The 18,984-nt window shown below is 36.9% G+C and overlaps 1 protein-coding gene across 2 annotated transcripts in view; it reads left to right on the forward strand.

The window, feature by feature from the left end:
- The window catches only part of DCDC1 (doublecortin domain containing 1), a 480,273-nt gene that overhangs the window by 198,438 nt on the left and 262,851 nt on the right, over positions 1 to 18,984 (forward strand). The gene's annotated exons all lie outside the window — the stretch shown is intronic.

An 18,984-nucleotide genomic window follows, 5' to 3' on the forward strand; every position in this document is an offset into this window, starting at 1 on the left:
CACTTTCCCCTCTCCTCAACCCCCCATCAACCTTCAGTCCGTTCTCAGTACCCAGGAGTCTCTTATGGTTTGCTTCCTCCCTCTCTGTAACTTTTTTTTCCCCCTTCTCCTCCATGGTCTTCTGTTAAGTTTCCCAAGATCCACATATGAGTGAAAACATATGATATCTGTCTTTCTCTGACTGACTTATTTCACTTAGCATAATACCCTCCAAGTTCTTAATCTTTGAGGTAGGTAAGGATTATTGTTATTGGTACAAATCCCCAGTAATTGTGAAAATAGTACTGGAAAGGGGGAGGCACTTGGGTGTCTCAGTCAGTTGAGCATATGACTCTTGATTTCAGCTCAGGTCACGATCCCAGGGTTGTAGGATGGAGCCCCAAGTTGGGCTCTGCTCTGAGTGTGGAGGCTGCTTGGGATTCTCTCTCTCTCTCTCTCTCTCTCTCTCTTGCTCTCTCACTCTCTCTCTCCCCCCGCTTCCCTCCCTCTGCCCCTCTACCTGCCCCTCTCTCTCAAATAAAAAACAAAAAGAATATTGGAAAGGAGTATATAAAATATACAGGTAAGCAACTATTTTGGAATATTCTCAGACACTTTGGAAGTTCACGGGGCGCCTGGGTGGCTCAGTCTGTTGAGTGTCCGACCTTGGCTCAGGTCATGATCTTGCGGTCTGTGAGTTCGAGCCCCACATCGGACTCTGTGTTGACAGCTCAGAGCTTGGAGTCTGCTTTGGATTCTGTGTTTCCCTCCCTACCTGCCCCTCCCCTGCTCATGCTCTGTCTCTCTCTGTCAAAAAAATAAATAAACATTAAAAAATTAAAAAAAGAAACTTTGGAAGTTCTTATTTACATATACAATAGCCCCCTCTTATCTGTGGGGGATACTTTCCAAGACCCCTAGTGGTTTGCCACAGATAATACAGAACTCTATATACTATGTTTTTTCCTATAAGCATATACCTATGATAGAGCTTAATTTATAAATTAGGCATAATAAGAGACTAACAACAGTAACTGTAAGAAAATAGAACCACTAAAGTAATATACTGTAATAAAAAAGTTATGTGAACATGGTCTCTCTCAAAATATCTTATGTGTTCTACTCATCCTTTTCTTCTTGTGCTGATGTGAGATAATAAAATGCCTACATGATGAGGTGAAGTCAGGTGAATGCTGTAGGCACAGTGACATAGCATTAGGCTACTATTGACCCTCTGAGACTACATCAGGAGGATCATCTGCTTCCAGGTGGTGGTTGACCTGGGGTAACTGAAACCTTGGAAAATGAAACCGCAGATAAGGGGGACCACTGTGAATGGAATGCTCACTACCAACCAAACTTAACGACTTTTTTTAGGCATCCAAAGGAGTTTTACCACATTTTGGACAAATTGACATTGCTAATCTTATTTCAGTCAGCGTGCATTTTGGATAGGAAAAACTGACACTTCAAAACATTTATCATTAACTTTTCATCATTTCATGTTTTTTTCTTATCTAATTTGTGTGAATTTGAAATGCTCTACTGCACTCCTTTAAGATATTTTAAAAAATAAAAATGAGCATTTTTTTCTTATTAAAATATGTTTCACCACTTTTTTGTGGTGAAGTATATAACCTAAAATTTCCCATTTTAATCTAAGCATACATTCTGTGGCATTAAATGCATTCACATTGTTGTGAAAACATCATTACCATGCATCCAGAATTTTTACATCTTTCCAAATTGAAATTCTGTATCCATTAAGCATTAACTCTCTCTCCATCTCCCTCTTCCTTAGCCTCTGGCAGCCACCATTCTATTTCTGTCTCCATGAATGTAACTGCTCTAGGTACCTCATGTAAGTGGAATCATAACGGTATTTGTCCCTTTGTGCATGGCTGAATTCACTTGTCATCATGTTTTCAAGTTTCATTCGGGGTGCAGCATATGGCACAGTTGCTTTCCTCTAGGGCTAAACAATATTCCACTGCATGTGTGGACCACAGTTTGTTTATTCATTCTTCTGTTGATGGACATTTGGGTTGCTTCCACCTGTTGGCTATTGTGGTTATGCCTACTTTTAATTAAAGATTTTTGTTATTCAAAATACTATTGAAGAACCTCAGTGAGTAAACTTGTGATAAGATGGTTGAAAATATGGATGTGATTATTTCCATAATTATTTTTATTATCATTCATTATCATTCCTTTGACATGCTCAAGGTATTTTATTTGTAAATATTTATTGCCTTCACTTGAAAGTCTTATAATTTATCGAGTCCCTATCTATACTATAGTTTAAATGCTGAAAAGATAGACCAGGCATAAATGTGAAGGAGGTCATGGCCAGATTTAGTATGCAAATGTAAATTATTTGACCTGTGAGTGTGTATAAAATTTGTAAAAATTAGTTACAAGCACCTATAAATGATGAGTTTTTACACTAAATTCTGCATTTTTGATTCCTCAGAAAATCTGGAACAGCTAGCAATGTATTGGATCACCCTTCCATATGACAACATTTTGTGGAGCTTAGTGGCAGTTGCAACTTTTAGACAAAATTCATACTCTTCAGTGGAACATAGATTCTGTATGATCCACTTTTTTCAGTTATGTATTCTTAGGCTCTAACACAGACCTGTCTTCTAGATCTGTGTGCACTTGACATATGAGTAGTCCAAACTCAGGCATGCTGTGTGAAATTCACACAGGAATTCAAAGAGTCAGCATGAAAAAAAATATGACAAAGTATCTTATCAATAATTTTGGTATTGACTATAATTTTAAATGGCAGTATTTTGGTTAAATAAATTACTAAACTATCTTTAACCTGTTTATTTTTACCTGTTCTTTAAATGTAGCTACTAGATAATTTAAGATTATATAATGAACCTCACATTAAATTTTTGACAGTGCTGCTCTTGATGTTTATGGTTTAATAGAGGGGTTCTAAGCTCTGTAGCCCATAGGCTAAATCTGACTGGTCACCGTTTTTGGTATGATCCACAAGTGAAGAATGATTTCCACAAATGAATATTTGCTATCTGTTTGATTGTAGGGAACACTAGTTTTGAACCCCAATTAACCCCAAATGTTATTCTCCCCAAAGAATTTCACTTTTCCCAGTAGTAAACCTATATTATAAAATATTGTACACAATTATTATTATATTTTGAAATTTATAAAAAATATATGGAAATTTATTTATTTTTCTTGTTATTTAAATTCTGATGTTTTAGCCTTGATTTTGCCTCTTAGTGTGCAATACCTAAAGTATTTACTATGTCTTTTTAGAGAAAAAGTTTATTAACTGCTGGTCCAATAGGGAACTGATGCAGGCACTTTTGGAAGGAATGGAAATGCTTTAGATTCTGAGAGACAAGAGTTCTGATCTTACTCAATGATCTGATGTCTGAGTCTTAGTTTTCTCATCTATAAAATGACTGTAGCAATTCCTTTCTGGATCATTTTGAAAATTAAGTAAGATGCTCTATGAGATGTTTTGTGGAAATGGTGGTTCTTGCATTTTCTCTGCCTATGATGCTCTTCCTTATCAACCTGACTCAGTTACTTCTTGCCTGTTTTTAGCCTAATAACATGTCAGAGGAACATTTCCTTCTCTTGCCTGAGCCTAGGTTGGCTGTCCCCAGAAATCCCATACTTCTACTTGCTGCTGTGCATCACATGTCTGTCTCTGCTTTCTAAGATTTTAAGCTCTATGTCGGAAGTGTCTCACAAAGCCACTATATCCTAGGACTGACACGTAATAAGAATTCAGTACATATTTTTTGGATCATGATGCAAAATGCTGTACATATGACACATACAAAACTCAGGAAGATTCAGGAGGAGAATTCTTTTTTCCACAGAGATTTCACAGTTTGTGTCTGGAGATTTGGGTCATGTTTTGGAACAAATAGTTTAAACATACTTTACTCGTCCCTCTGTAATAGTTGGATTTTCTCAATCATCTTTATTAAATGCTTAGCACAGTGCCTGGCACATGGTAAGCCTCAATACATTTTTTCTTCTCTAATGATGGATGATGATGATGATGGTGAATATTGAATATCAAAATTATCAAATTATCTAGGTGCTAGATAAAGTTTAGAAGTCAAAAATTCTGGAAAACAGGTAGGAATCCATTTTAGGGTAAATAAATCAATTGTCCCAACATCCAAATTCAAACCACTGTTCAATACTAAAATCTTAGCTTTATTTTTTTAATGAGCAAGATTTGAAATACAGGACAGTTAAAAACTTAGAACCCAGGTCAAGTTCTGAAAACCAAAATGAATTTTTAACATATCTTGAATTTACATGTTAGGTGCAGATTTATACAATAAATGTCTATTTGCCTAAAAAAAAAAACTTTGGTAGGAATGACAACTGAGAGTTGTGGCTCCTATTCAGAACGTAAGACTTAACACCAGGGAAGGAAAAGCATGTCATAAAGTCCGCATTAGGCTTTGACACAGGAATGGACATTAGGCTCTAGAGAGGGTAGAACTGATAATAAAATTCAGCCCCAAGGTTCCCTTTTCCACCCTTTCCTAACCTTGTAATGAAGGTCATCCAATATATAATTTTAAAAGGCCAGATGTAGATGAATTAAGATGCCACCAGAAGATGGAGTCATTATTCTCCTTAATATTATGTATATATTGAACCACACTTCAGATATTTCTGTAATTTCTTTTGAGAATTCTGTAATTTCCCAAGTCTTCAGTTCTGTTCAGTTTAACCAGTATTTGTCAAGTATCTACTATGTGCCAAGCAAAAGAGATACAGAGACGGATATAGACTCAGAGCCTACTTCAGAGGACCTCGCAGTCTGGTGGAAGAAATGACTGTAAGAGATACCTATTCACTGCATAAATGCTATGATAGCACCCTGCACAGTTACTGTAGAAGCATGGCAAGGGTATCAGAGATGGGCTCCTATGCCTAGGACTGAAAATAAACCACAGCAGTCCTCCTGGATGAAGTAAACCAGAGCAGACTTTGTGTGTGAGTGATTGAATGAGGGTGTGTATGTGTGGTACAACCCAGATTTATGGCAATCTACTATTTATTTACCCTTTTATTTTTCCCGACCCAGAGCAAAACTTAGGGTTATAACACAGTAATTATGGTGGTGATTCCCAGTGTTGAGGGAGAAGACTCAGAATGGGATGAGGGGATGTAAAGAATGGATTTTGAGATTCTTTCAGAATTTCAGGGTGCAGGGGCACTGATGAGTATCATAATGTGGAAATTTCTGTGGCATAGCATAAGGGCAGATCAGAGTTGTGATGGGGATGGAGATGCGGCAAGTGAGGAGGAAGAAGCCAGATGAGACCAGGATAAGGAACTTGAGTTTTTATCCTGTAAACAGTAGGGAATCATTAAGCGGATAGTGACATGGTCAGATTTTTGCCTTAAGTTAGAGCTTAAAAAAAGAGGTAAAACCAAAATGTAGGTATGTATGTTTTTTCTTATTCAAGATTTTAAGTTTTTGATCAAGTATTGAGAAAATATCCAATTTTTAGGTCTGCATTCCTATATGGCAACAATATGCTAGAGATCAATACCAGCTGATACATTGTATGAGAACTAGAGGATCTTTTTTTCCTCAGTGACCACACATTAAAGTTCATGGAAGGATTCTGTCTCAATTTTGGTCACTCCTAAATAAATCCAGGTATTTTTCTGTGTTTAGTCAGGACTGAGCCAATTGTCCCACTCCCTAGTGGCAGAGTTTGCCATGATTTTTATCTCTTAACTAGAACCAAATGGAATGGGAAAAGGATCAATAACCTCAAGGACGACTTAGGCTAAAGAGTGGAGAGTCTTGGCCCATTTCCTGGTATAGTGGAAAGACAGTAACCAAAACAAATGTGTGAGCTGATGTGCTAGTGTTGTGAATAGACTCCTCCAGCAACACAAAATGGATGACCAATTGCCTCAGGAAAGGCAACCTGAAGAGGGGTTAGAGAAGATTCTATCAAGCAGAGAAATAGAGGAAGAGAATTTTCCTGAAACAGTCCTAAAGGTCATTTGTTATCTCAGCCTAATTATTTCACTCTCAAGCATGTCCTGGTTTGGACAGTAGATCACCCAGTCACCTGTGTGACATATAGAGCAAGTATGGGGAAGACATCTCACCTTCCAGCAGAATCATTGTCCACTTTTTTTGAAACACAGCTACTCTTTATCTCTCAGCTTGACTTGCAGTTGGAGGTGGCCATGTGACTAAGTTCTCTTCAATGAAATGGCAGCAAAAGTGATGTGTTCCCAGGAGCAAAAGGGCTAAGGAAGTATGCAAATAAAAAGACACTGTGCTCCTTACTCTAGCCCAAACTTCTTGTTTGAAAAATTTTGAAAAGGTTGGATGAAATTTTTTTTATGTTTATTTATTTGTGAGAGAGAGAAAGAACATGAGTGGGGGAGGGGCAGAGAGAGAGGGAGACACAGAATCCGAAGCAGGCTACAGGTTCTGAGCTGTCAGCACTGAGCCTGACGAAGAGCTCAAACTCACGAGCTGTGAGATCGTGACCTGAGCCGAAGTCGGGTGCTTAACTGACTGAACCACCCAGGTGTCCCAAGTTGGGTGAAATTTTAATACCTGTAAGTACTAGGTAGTTATAGATCTCCTTAAGATGTTTTTTATAGAACATTTGAAAGCATTGCCATGCAACAAAAAGCAAGCTGCCAAATAATATGGCAGTGATACCATTTCTATAAACATAAAATCCATATATAATTTATATGTACTTATATTTCTATATGTGTACATAGGAAGAGATCTAACCTATAAAATCTAAAACTGTTAATACTATTCATTAATTATTATATCAATTGTGTTAGAATGCACAAATAGATATTTTAAGATTGGAAAAATAACATTGGGTATTAATTTTGATAATTCTAGAGATGAAGTGAAAGTTAGGAATTACACAAGTGACTTCAATATGTTTCACTAATGATTTCTGACATTTGATAGATTTTAAACCAGTTTCTTTTTTTGTGCAAACCTCGAAAATAAATTCTCCTAAAGTCTCCAAATGTAATTTATTTTCTTATTAATGTTATAAAAAATCAGTTCATGTTAATAGAATTCTGATTTTTTAACCTTGTGCTTTCATAATCATATGCTTTAATATGGAGGAAAAATGTGCCAATTTGTCTGTTACGATCTAGCTGTTTCCTTCATTTATTAATCATATTTTCTGATGTACCCAAGACATAATTAAAAACCATGGGCACAGGGGGCAGACATGCCTGGATTTGAATCATAGTTCTTCAATTTTCTTTGCTTTGTGTTCAAGAGCAAGTTACTTAACCTCTTTCAGCATCATTTACATAACTTCCTGAAGTGCTTTTGAGGGTTAAATGCTACAATGTGTCTGCAGTGCCCAGAATAGTGGGACAGAGTAGACAATAAGAGGCCCACTCTTATCTCTTACCCTGCCTTTGCTTTCATCTCAGTTCACTTTTAAGAAGCAGTAAATATAATTTAATGCAGTTATTAAATAAGAATTCATAAACCTTCCATTGCCCTATCCATTTGTACCACCCATTCTCTCAAAACAGTTTAGTAGGCTGTTGGCAATTTTAAAAGCAAAGAAGCTAATATTATTTGATCTTCTGTTTTGTCTCTTTTTGTAAATTATTGTTTTCCTTTGAATTATATTTTATCTAGTAAGATTGAGATATGGGGCACCTGGGTGGCTCAGTCAGTTGAGTGTCCAACTTTGGCTCAGGTCACAATCTCACATTTGTGGGTTCCAACCTGGCATCTGCTGACAGCTCAGAGCCTGGAGTCTGCTTCGGATTCTGTGTCTCCCTCTCTCTCTGCCTCTCCCCTGCTTGCGTTCTGTCTCTCTTTCTCAAAAAATAAAACATTAAAAATTTTGTAAGATGTATTTATTTTTTTAATAAATATTTTTAAAAATTTTTTATTGCTTATTCATTTTTGACACAGACACAGAGAGTGAGCAGAAGGGGGACAGAAAGAAAGAGAGGGAGACACAGAATGTGAAGCAAGCTCCAGGCTCTTCGGGGCTCAAACTCACAAATTGTGAGATCATGACCTTGATGTCAGGCACTTGACTGAGCCATCCCGGTGCCCCTTAAAGTTTTAGACAAAATGAAAAAAATGGAAATTAAGTTGGGGCAAATGTGGAAGGAGAGCAGATTTTTAAAAAATAAGTAGTAAATCAGATATATTGGTCAGTATCAAAGAAGCAATATTAGAAAGAGCCTGTTTTTTATTACAAGATTCATGCAAGTGTATGTATTAATAATACAGAAAATTTAGTGTATAGAAATAAGCTGATGTAAATAGGAAAAAAGAGTGTTATACCAACCATAATCTCACTATTCTGAGTAGCTATTTTCAACGGTTTGGTGTATGCCCTTTTTTATACCGATATATATATTTAAAATCTTACTTACTTTTTGAGACTTGCTATTTTGCAGTTAATACATTGTTACCACTTTCCATTATAAAATATTCCTTAGCATTATTTTATTTAAACATTTTTTAAATGTTTATTTATTTTTGAGAGAGACAGACAGAGCACGAGCATGAGCAGGGGAGGGGCAGGGAGAGAGACAGACACAGAATCCTAAGCAGGATCCAGGCTCCGATCTGCCAGCACAGAGCCCAACACGGGGCTGGAACCCATGAACTGTGAGATCATGACCTGAGCCTAAGTTGGACGCTTAACCAACTGAGCCACCCAGGCGCCCCTCCATCCATCATAAATAGATGATTATATTCTAGTTTATAGGTTTTTTTTTTTTACTAATCCCCTTAATTTTGAACATTTACATATTATATGTGCTCTTTACTGTTGCAAACATCGTTTTATCATTGTTTCAGTCAATTTTTGGGTGTATGTCCATAATTATTTCCTATTGAAAAATTTCTAGAATTGGAAATTTTGGATCAAAGCTTGTGCACATTTTATTTTTTATTTATTTATTTTTTTAATGTTTATTTATTTTTGAGACAGAGAGAGACAGAGCATGAACGGGGGAGGGGCAGAGAGAGAGGGAGACACAGAATCGGAAGCAGGCTCCAGGCTCTGAGCCATCAGCCCAGAGCCCGTTGCGGGGCTCAAACTCGCGGACTGCGAGATCGTGACCTGAGCTGAAGTCGGACGCTTAACCAACTGAGCCACCCAGGCGCCCCTGCTTGTGCACATTTTAAAGATTTGATATACGTTGCCAAATTTGCCTCTAAATGCTGTAGCATTTGTGTCTTCACCAGCAATACATGAAAGTATCATTTTCCCTGTATTCATTAATCCTTAAATTCACTAATCCTTATCATTAGAAATCTTTTTGATCATTGTTTTAGGTTCAATTATTTTATTAGTTGTAATATTGAACTTTTTTATGCATTTATTCTTTTGCCATTTGTATTTTTTTCTTTTATAAATTGTGTGTTCATTTTCTTTGCTCCTAGTATCTTTGGTGTTTATCTTTTCCTTAATAATTTTTTTAATCTACCTGACATGGATGGACCTAGAGGGTATTATGCTAAGTGAATTAAGGTCAGACTGAGAAAGACAAATGCAATATGATTCCACTCATGAATGGAATCTAAAAAATGAATAAACAAACTAAAAGCAGAATTAGAACTATAAATGCAGCGAACAAACTAAACTGATGGTTGCCAGAGGGGAGAGGGGTCAGGGTTTGGGCAAGATGGGTGAAGCTGATGGGAGATACAAGCCTCCACTTGTGGAATGAGTAAGTCATGGGAATAAAAAGCAGAGCATAAAGAATACAGTCAATACTGTAATAGAGATATAATGGGACAGATGGTAGCTGTGCTTGTGGTGAACATAGCATCATATATAAACTTGTAAAATCACTAAATAAAAAAAGCAACAGTAAATAATTTTTAGTGTACCTCAAAGTGCTTTTATTAGGGGTATTGACTTATTGTCACATTGCAAATATTTTCTCAGTGTATTGTTGCTTTTCAATTTTATTAAATCTACTTTTCGAGGTACATAAGTTCAGGACTTTGATTTAATTAAATTTACCCATATTAGACTTGGAGAGATATTTTCCTTTCAGACTTTACAAATCAGAAATTATCTTCTAGTACTCTTATTAAATTTAAATTTTGAAGTCACCAAAAGCGTGTAAAGTAAAAAGCGGATCTGACGTATTTTCTGAAGTTTTAGTAAGTTGTCCATGCCGGTGCTGCCTATTTAACAATCCACCCTTTCCTTGTTGATTTGAAATTCAGACCACAGTCCTTTATCTGATTACCCTGGGGCCAGATATATTTTGGATTTTAGAAAAGTAATGTAGTACATTGACCATATGTTATGTCACAACCTCAGTGAGGTATGAAACAGTTCCATGGAATGAATGAATCACTTTAATATTTTCACAGTGAAACATTCACATTAAGTGGGAGAAGTAGAGTTTATAAATCAGTCCTTGCTGCTTTTGCTGCCTGATGAGTTCCGAAAACAATCCAGTTTTCAGAGAATGTTGGATTTTGGAGTTGTGGCTAAGAGACAGTGGACTTACATTGCATTTAATGTGTAATAAAGCCCTAAGTATACACATCGTGTCTGTTTTGATCTGTTTTTTTAGTTCCGTCTTATGCTACACACTGTGATATAGTACTGTAATGATTTTAATATACATTTTAATATTAGTCTTACTGTTTCTTCTTTTTTCCCCAGAAATGTCTTGGTCATTATTTTTTTAGATGTATTACAGAATATCTTTTTCAAGGTACAAAGAAATTACATCGGAGAATTGTAGATTAATTTGGGAGAAGCACAGCAAGTAGGGTTGAGCTATGTTGGTGACTGAGAGTTATGCTACCTCTATCTGGGTACTGTCTATTGTAAACTCTTAGAGGTCCATCCTCAACTCTCAAGACCAGTTTGAGAAGTGTTGGTCTCTTGTCACATTTCCAGAAGTATATTTGGCTGGATACCCCTGAGGTGCTCTTATGGTTATCAATAATATCTATTAGCATCTTAAGGGCTCTTAGGTACTATTCTATAAAGAAACACACTTATCTTGATTAAACCTAGTGTTTAAGAAAATTACTTGACTGGAAAATCCCTATTTCATAACACTGAACAAATCGCTTAGGAAATAGTTGTCTAATGAAAAATAAAAGCATTCTGAATCTGAGGATTCTTATTCATCGCTAAATCCGTCATAGGTATTTATTGAATGTCTGCTGTCTGCCCATTATAGTTGAATGTACTGAAGATATGAAAACATTTTATCCTTGCCACGGGGACAGACAGGCACCAGGAAAAACTATTAGGGACTGCTGAACTGCAATTCTTACTGCCCTCTGAAGGTACAGAGGCATCTCATTGATATTCATATCACAGAACCAATATAGTGCATTGATTATATCAACATTGGAATTTAGTAAATATACTAGATAAAAGAGTGAAATAAAGGGGGGGTAGCACGATCTGTAGTATATGGTAGTATATTTTAGCTCATATATGCATAGAGAGAGAGGACGAAGCCAGAATGGACTTCATAGACAAAGATGGACCAAAGCTGGTCCGCAAAGGATTGATGAAGATAGATTTTCTCCACCACTGCAGGCAATAATGATTGGAAATATGCTTCTTGGAGATGTAAAGTGCATCACACTGAGTCTAACCCATATGCAGACAGTTTTCTATAAGGATAGTGGCCTATCTGGCTTATCCTCTTTGGGCCTCAGAATCCTAACTACAGTTTGCAAAGAATTTTCTGATTCAGATAGTCACTTTAGTGAGTGACAGAAAATGGGGTTTATTGCTTGGTGTAAAGAAATGAAATGTTCTAGTGTTGGAAACAGTGCAGGACTAGAGTAACTGAAGTGACAGGGTAAGCAGACACAATACAGAAGTGGCCTGCCACACTTTCTTGTCACCTGAACTCTCAAGTTTATTTGGAGAATTCATAAACAACTAAAATGGTTCCTTTGCTACCCTTGATTGGCCTACCCAATTTGGTTGGTGCCAGTTTATCAATTTCCTCCCCAAATGTACAGTCTGACTGTTTTATTTCTATCCTGTGTCTTATAAATCCTGTTTTCGCTTTTGTTCCTTGGCTCAGTCTAACAACAGACTCTCTCATATGTGTGTACACAATTTGTGTGCAAAATGACTACCTGACTTTCAGTTATTTTCTGACATTGATACTTTCTTCCTGAGCTCTTGCCCATTGGATCATTGGGGGGACGGGAATAACTGAATGTTTGATTCAGTTTAAGGCTTAGTCTGATTTGATCATTTAAATAGCTTTTTTTAGGTCATTCTTTCTCTCAGATAGACTCTTTCCTTCAGGTATATGGACCAAGGGATTGTGTGACTTTCATATCCTCAAGGCATTGGGGAAAGGGACCCCTGGCTTCTAGCCGGACCATTGGAATGTATATACATTGTCATGGCAGCTGCTTGCCAGTGGAAGGATATCCCTTGTTCAGTTAGTTGCTGGATGCTTTTCTGGTCTGCAACATGTGAACTTATAGGCCCATTCTTTAGGCTCAGGCTCTTTTTTAGGGTGGTGCTTTGTAGATGATCCACCCTAAACTTGACTTCCTCTGGTATTAGAGAACCCCACCCCAAGGTCTGACTGACACCTAATTGGCCTTGGCTTGAGTGGTCTGTGGTGCTACTCTCACTATAGAGCCATATTTCCCTCACTATGCCCATAGTCTATAGCAAACTTCTCAGCTTACTTCCAAGTAGCTACTTCCAAGTCCTAAGACACATAGGAACCAAGGGTTGTTCAGGTAAGCTAAACCTCAGGTCTCCCTCTGGCAGCCTATACCATGTCATCTTGTCGATGTGACTATGTCCTAGTGCTATAGGACAGCTCCCTCCCTGTGTCCATACTGAGGGGAAGGAAGCAGAAGACCCTTTGGTCCCAGAATTGTTTCCATTGATCTGATACTTTTCTTCCTCCCCAAGTAACACCCTATAGAAGGGGGACTTAATACTTAATTTTTCTGGCTATTTTATACTTTCTTCTCTTTCTGAGACTTCTTCCTACATTTTCTCTAGGACAGAAGGAAATGGCATGCTCCAATTTTTTTTTCTACATTGTATCTTCCTTATTCTTAATTCTAGCAAACCTTTAACAGCAGTCAGTCATTATTCTTAATTTATAAGGGACATTTATGGGCTGAGTCTTCTAAGTTTAGCTTTTTATATGCTGAGAGGAGTTAAGGGTTTTCTTGAGAGGCAGATCATCTCTAAACGCAATGGTCTGGTTTTCAAGGATATTGTTTCGTTGCACAATTTTGTCATACATGTCAGAACTGATATTATTGTGAAAAATCCTAAGAACATCTAGGGTAGTTGGGGGCAGTTTTGTACTTGGAAAGACAAAAAAAAGTGTGTTGATAATTTTTAAACCATTACCCCTGTTACATTACCCATTATAATACCGTAAGGACTGTATTTTTTTAAAGTTTATTTATTTTGAGAGAGCGCGCGCACACACACACACACACACACACACAAGCAAGCAGAGGAAGGGCAGAGAGACTGGGGAGATGGAGTCCTAAACAGGCCCCAGAATGGTCATCTCAGAGTCCCACACGGGGCTTAATCCTGCCAACTGCGAGATCATGACCTGAGCCAAAACCAAGAATCATATGCTTAACGGACTGAGCCACCCCAGGTGCCCTTATAATACCCGAAGGACTTTAAACTTGGCATATTATTAAGACATTTGAATTGAATACCTTGAATTGCAAGAAACAGAGACTCCTTCAGATCTCCTAAAGTAATGGGGCATTTATGATGAGGACATACATAATATATCTGATAGGGTTTGTGGGTTTTTTTTTTTTTAATGTTTATTTTTGAGACAGAGAGAGACAGAACACGAACGGGGGAGGGGCAGAGAGAGAGGGAGAAACAGAATCAGAAGCAGGCTCCAGGCTCTGAGCCATCAGCCCAGAGCCCGACGCGGGGCTCGACCTCACGGACCGCGAGATCGTGACCTGAGCTGAAGTCGGATGCTTAACCGACTGTGCCAGCCACCCAGGCGCCCCAGGGTTTGTGGGTTTCAATCAGTGGGATCTGTCTCGGGATAGCTTAGGCAAAAATAATTTAATGGGATGGCAGGTGGTTGTAAATGAAATTTAAAGAAAGACCAAAGAAAGGGGCTGTAGAAAAACCAGAATAGCTCCAGACATCCAGATCTAAGAATGTCTCTTTAAGGTGCTGTTAATGGGCCAGATTCTCTCCAACTGTTGATGTCTCTCTGTGGTTCCCTTCTTAACACTGTATCTCTTGAAGAAAGAAGCTGATTGGTGTAGGAAGAGGTCATGGACCCACCCCTTGGCTTGGATAGCATGGTCCCTCCAAAATTGCATGCAGTAGTAGAAGAAATGGAGTAGAGACAGTTTGAGAGGATGAGCTGAGTTCACTTTAGGTCATGTGGCATTCCAGTTGTGACAGATGTCTGGGCGAAAGTTTATAATCTGGCATGTGAGTCAGGGCTAACTCAGTGCCACTTTTCCCATGGAAAGTGAAAGGGCTAAAATTTGCTTATAACTAATTTAAAAAAAAAAAAAACAGAAAAGAAAAGAGATTTTTAAAACAGTTTATTTAAAAAAAATTTTTTTTTTAAATGGTTATTTGTTTTTGAAGGAGAGAGAGACAGAGCATGAGCCGGGGGAAGGAAAGAGAGAGAGGGAGACTCAGAATCCAAAGCAGGCTCAAGGCTCTGAGCTGACAACTCAGAGCCTGAGGGTGGTGGTGGTTTAAACTCACAAACCGTGAGATCATGACCTGAGCATAAGACAGATGCTTCACCAACTGAGCCACCCGAGCGTCCCAAAACAGTTTGTTTCTTTAATTAAATGTTCAATAAATTGTAGGTAAAGTATTATATAGAATAGAATTGTCTTTTGCATCCTTTTAGACAAAATGTTTAAAAAACCTTTTAAAGTGTTACTGTTTTAAAATGGTGGTGATGTTTTTGTTTGCTGGTTTTTAAGTATACAAAGATTTCTTTTGTAAGTGCTCCCTTAAAACAAACTGTCCTCAAGAAGATACAGGCTATGGTAAAAGCAGCTTTTTTTTTTTTTTCCAGAGAATTAGCAAGGACAGGAGAGGAATCCCTGGCTGTAGAAGGCCTGGGCTGTATAAACCTCACTATTGCCCTGTGTCTCAGAACTAACCTGTGGCAGAGCCTGAATTCACAGCCAGTTTTGAACTAAGGGTTCTGCTTCTTCCCCAAGTCTGGAAGTGGCACTCTTGAATTTCTTTACAGAAGGGACTTAAGTGAGACAACCTGGCTGGAAGTGGAGGCCAGGTCAGGATTTAGTTAAGGGATGTCTAAGACTGGAACTGAGGTAAGAGTATACAGCTTGAGAAGATGAGGCTGAACCAAGGCAAAGCTAAGAACTGAATGATATAAAGTTGTCACTATACCATCATCACAACACTAGCATTTTACATATAAACTCCACTGTATAATTCAGTTTAGAAATAGATTATGTGTGGGATCACACCAGCCATCTTTGTTCTTGTTCCCCAGTATGAAAGCTTCCTTCCAGTCAGACCATTGCCTTAGGCTGACTCGCTTGGATCAGCTTTGCCCTTCTCTGTCTTCCTTCAAGACTCAGCTTGTATTCTCTCCTCTCCCTCCTGAGGCCATGTCAAGTCACTTCACTAACTGTATTTAGAACAAATTTTATCATGTAACTAATTACTAATTAGCAACATTAATTAATATTTACTAATAACATTGTCCTATATTATTACTTATTTTCCTAGCTAGATACTACCCATTGTTTCTGCCTTTCCATCTCCACCTTAAATAATATTTTTGACCTTTGTACTTGTAGATTGTGTTGTTTATACCTCCGTTTGACAATTAATTATGATCTACATCATGCATACATCATTTCTCACTTCCTATTGTTTTCATTGTCTCCTCAATTGTATCTCACTTTGCTATTAACCAAGTTGTATGTGGCAAATGTCTAGCACAGTTGTTGCATGTGGAAGCATATTATATTATTTAATGCTGTGGCTTTCTAAATTGTGAGGTGAAATGAGATCAGTTGCATTCAGCCATAGACTCCCAGCACTTTCTTTACCTACATTTCCAACTTTATCTAATTAAGAGCTAAGCTTTTGTTTAAAGATTTTAGAGACCATCTCCCCTGGCCCCAAATGAAGACCATTTATTAAACAGATCTACATGTATTTTTTGTTTGCTCAATCTAATTGCAAATTCTGAATCCTGGTCTGCTGCTTCTTCGCAGTTCCTAGTTTGATTTTAAATAAATTAGTTGGTTTTTAATAAATACTAAGATGAAATAAATAAGACTATGATAATATTTATATCTTATGAATTTTACATTCAGTTCAATTCTAAAGGGTATTTAATTTTTAAGTAAAAAAAATAGTTCAAATTTCCTTAACTTATCACAAGTGTTGAACACATAAAATCATGCCTTAGAGAAGTTCACCCACATGCGCGCGCGCACACACACACACACACACACACACGCACACACACACACACTTTGAGAGTTCCAAGAATAACCCTGAATATTAATGGCCCAAACAGATAGTGTTCATTTGACATGTTGACTTGTTCACCAGATCAATTTTGTACTTTGAACTTTTCAAACCATTGCCTATATTTTGGCTTCATCTTTGTTGACAGGTAGGAAACCAAAAACATCAGGCTGATTCACTTTAAAATGGCATAGACTCATTATCATTTTGCTTCTTGAGCAAATATTTTTGTGTGTATGGACACTCTGTATCAATTCCATTAAGGCATTTTCAGATACAAATGATTTAGGTTGACAAAATTCAGTTTTTCCTGGACATCCATGATACCAAATAGTGGCTTCCCCCACACTCCTAGCAGCCACCCTCCTGTTCCCATACATAAATGGCAGCCAGCAATGGCTGGAAACAAAGGACTCTCTCCCAGTCTCTGAATACAGTGACATTCATTCTGAGAGAAGCAGGGGCAGCTTTTTGAAAGCCGACTTCTTCAGCTCGACAATAACACACAATGAGTTATTGACTTGTTTATATACGGAGCTCTTTTCAGTAACTAACTCTGACTCCCACAGTCTGGACAAATGATTGATTTCGTGGTTAGAAAAAGAGAAAGCTCTTGCGCTAAACTCTGTAGTGCAAACTACTTCTTCCCCATTTGTTCCTTAAATGAATAGGACCTTATTAAAATGCACTTTCCAAAAAAATACCTGCAGCTGGCCTTTATAACCATGTTTTGTATATATAAATAAGTAATTTGTCCCAGTCTTTTGTATATTAACAGACCATTGGGAAACTTGTCAATATATATGAACGCTGATTGTCCTGTTGTTTATGCTAAACTGTATTTCCTATATTGATCTGCATGTAAAATATGGATCAAATAATTTATTATCAAATCAATTTACCAGCCAAAAAGTTAGATTTTTGATAGAAAGATAGATTCCGTTTTCGTGTTGTGTTACATTGATTTATTAAGGACATTATACACAACGCATATCATCTACTTCACAATTGAATCACTAGCTGTTCTGAATACAGAGAAAAGTACGTGCAGAACTGTAGTTCAGAGTGCTGAGAGTATGGTTGGGCTCTTTGGTTAGCACCTATCTAGAATGTTAATATGTAGTTAAGTAGACAGATCATACCAGCTTGTTTGATTACTGTGCCTTTTTAAAAGGTATTAATAATTGGACTCCAGAGTTTATTTAAAGTTATTTTCTACTATAAAATATATTTTATTTGATCTTACTGTCATGTTAAAACTTTTACACAGTTAAAACTTTTTAATCTTTATGGTTTTTATAAAGTACATCTTTAAAATATTTGGGGGAGAAGTTAAAAAAAAAACAAGAAAAGCCGTGTACTGTTAATGACACACACAAAAGATCACTGCTGCTTTGTCTGTATTTCTCCAGAAGGAGGTCTTGAATCTGTTGTCCTCTCTAGGATGCCCATAGTTGAGCTTCCTGAACCAGCAAATGTTTGAAGAATTCCTCAAATTAAGAGCACTTTTTATTATAGTCACAACAGGCTATATATGTTATATAGAACTATATATTACCAAATTATGACCCTTTAGGGCTTTAGAGAAAATATAATGCCTGCTACCTTAGCATTAATAGTTTTATATAAAATAGATATAGTCAGAAAGGTAAAAGTCATTGGGAATCATTTCATTGACACCTGTTGCTTCAGGTACAGTTCTGCGGACTTTTTTCTTAATTCCTGAACAGGCTAAGGTAAACTTACTTCTTTTTAATCTTGTTTCTCTAACCAGAGGATTTTTTTTGAAGCATTTTCTGTTCAGTTTTATTTGACAGAGACATTATGTTTCTTGTTTTTTTTCCATTTCTGCTACTGTCTTTCACTAGTCTCTTGATTGTTCTAGTATGGTTACCATTAATATTAATGAGACCAACTTTAACCTAATTTTGGACAGCTAATATTTGTTACATATTTTTAAAATCTTAGCAACAACACCTGACGAAAATGGTAAATTAAACCTTCCTATTTAGCTTTAGATTTTGATGTACACAATGAATATTTAAGGATGTTTTCTTACATTTAAAAAGGGTAAGATACAGTTAGAACAAAGTGTTTCTCACTGCCTTATTTGGTAGAGACTTGGTTTTTCATAGTTACATACAAATTTTAGCCATCATTCTGTTTATTTTTTTTATTGAGGTATAATTGACATATAACATTATATTAGTTTCAGGTGTACAACAAAATGATTTGATATTTGTATATATTGCAAAATTACCACAATAAGTTTAGTTAACATCTGTCACCATATAATGTTATAATTTTTTTGTGTGTATAATGAGAATTTTTAAGATTTACTCTCTAAGCAATTTTCAAATATGCAATATAGTATTATTAACTATAGTTCTTATGCTATACATTACATCCCCATGACTTATTTATTTTAGAGCTGGAAATGTGTACCATTTGACCCTCTTTACTTGTTTCACCC

The sequence above is a fragment of the Panthera uncia genome, chromosome D1 (assembly GCF_023721935.1).
Source record: "Panthera uncia isolate 11264 chromosome D1, Puncia_PCG_1.0, whole genome shotgun sequence".
Lineage (NCBI taxonomy): Eukaryota > Metazoa > Chordata > Mammalia > Carnivora > Felidae > Panthera > Panthera uncia.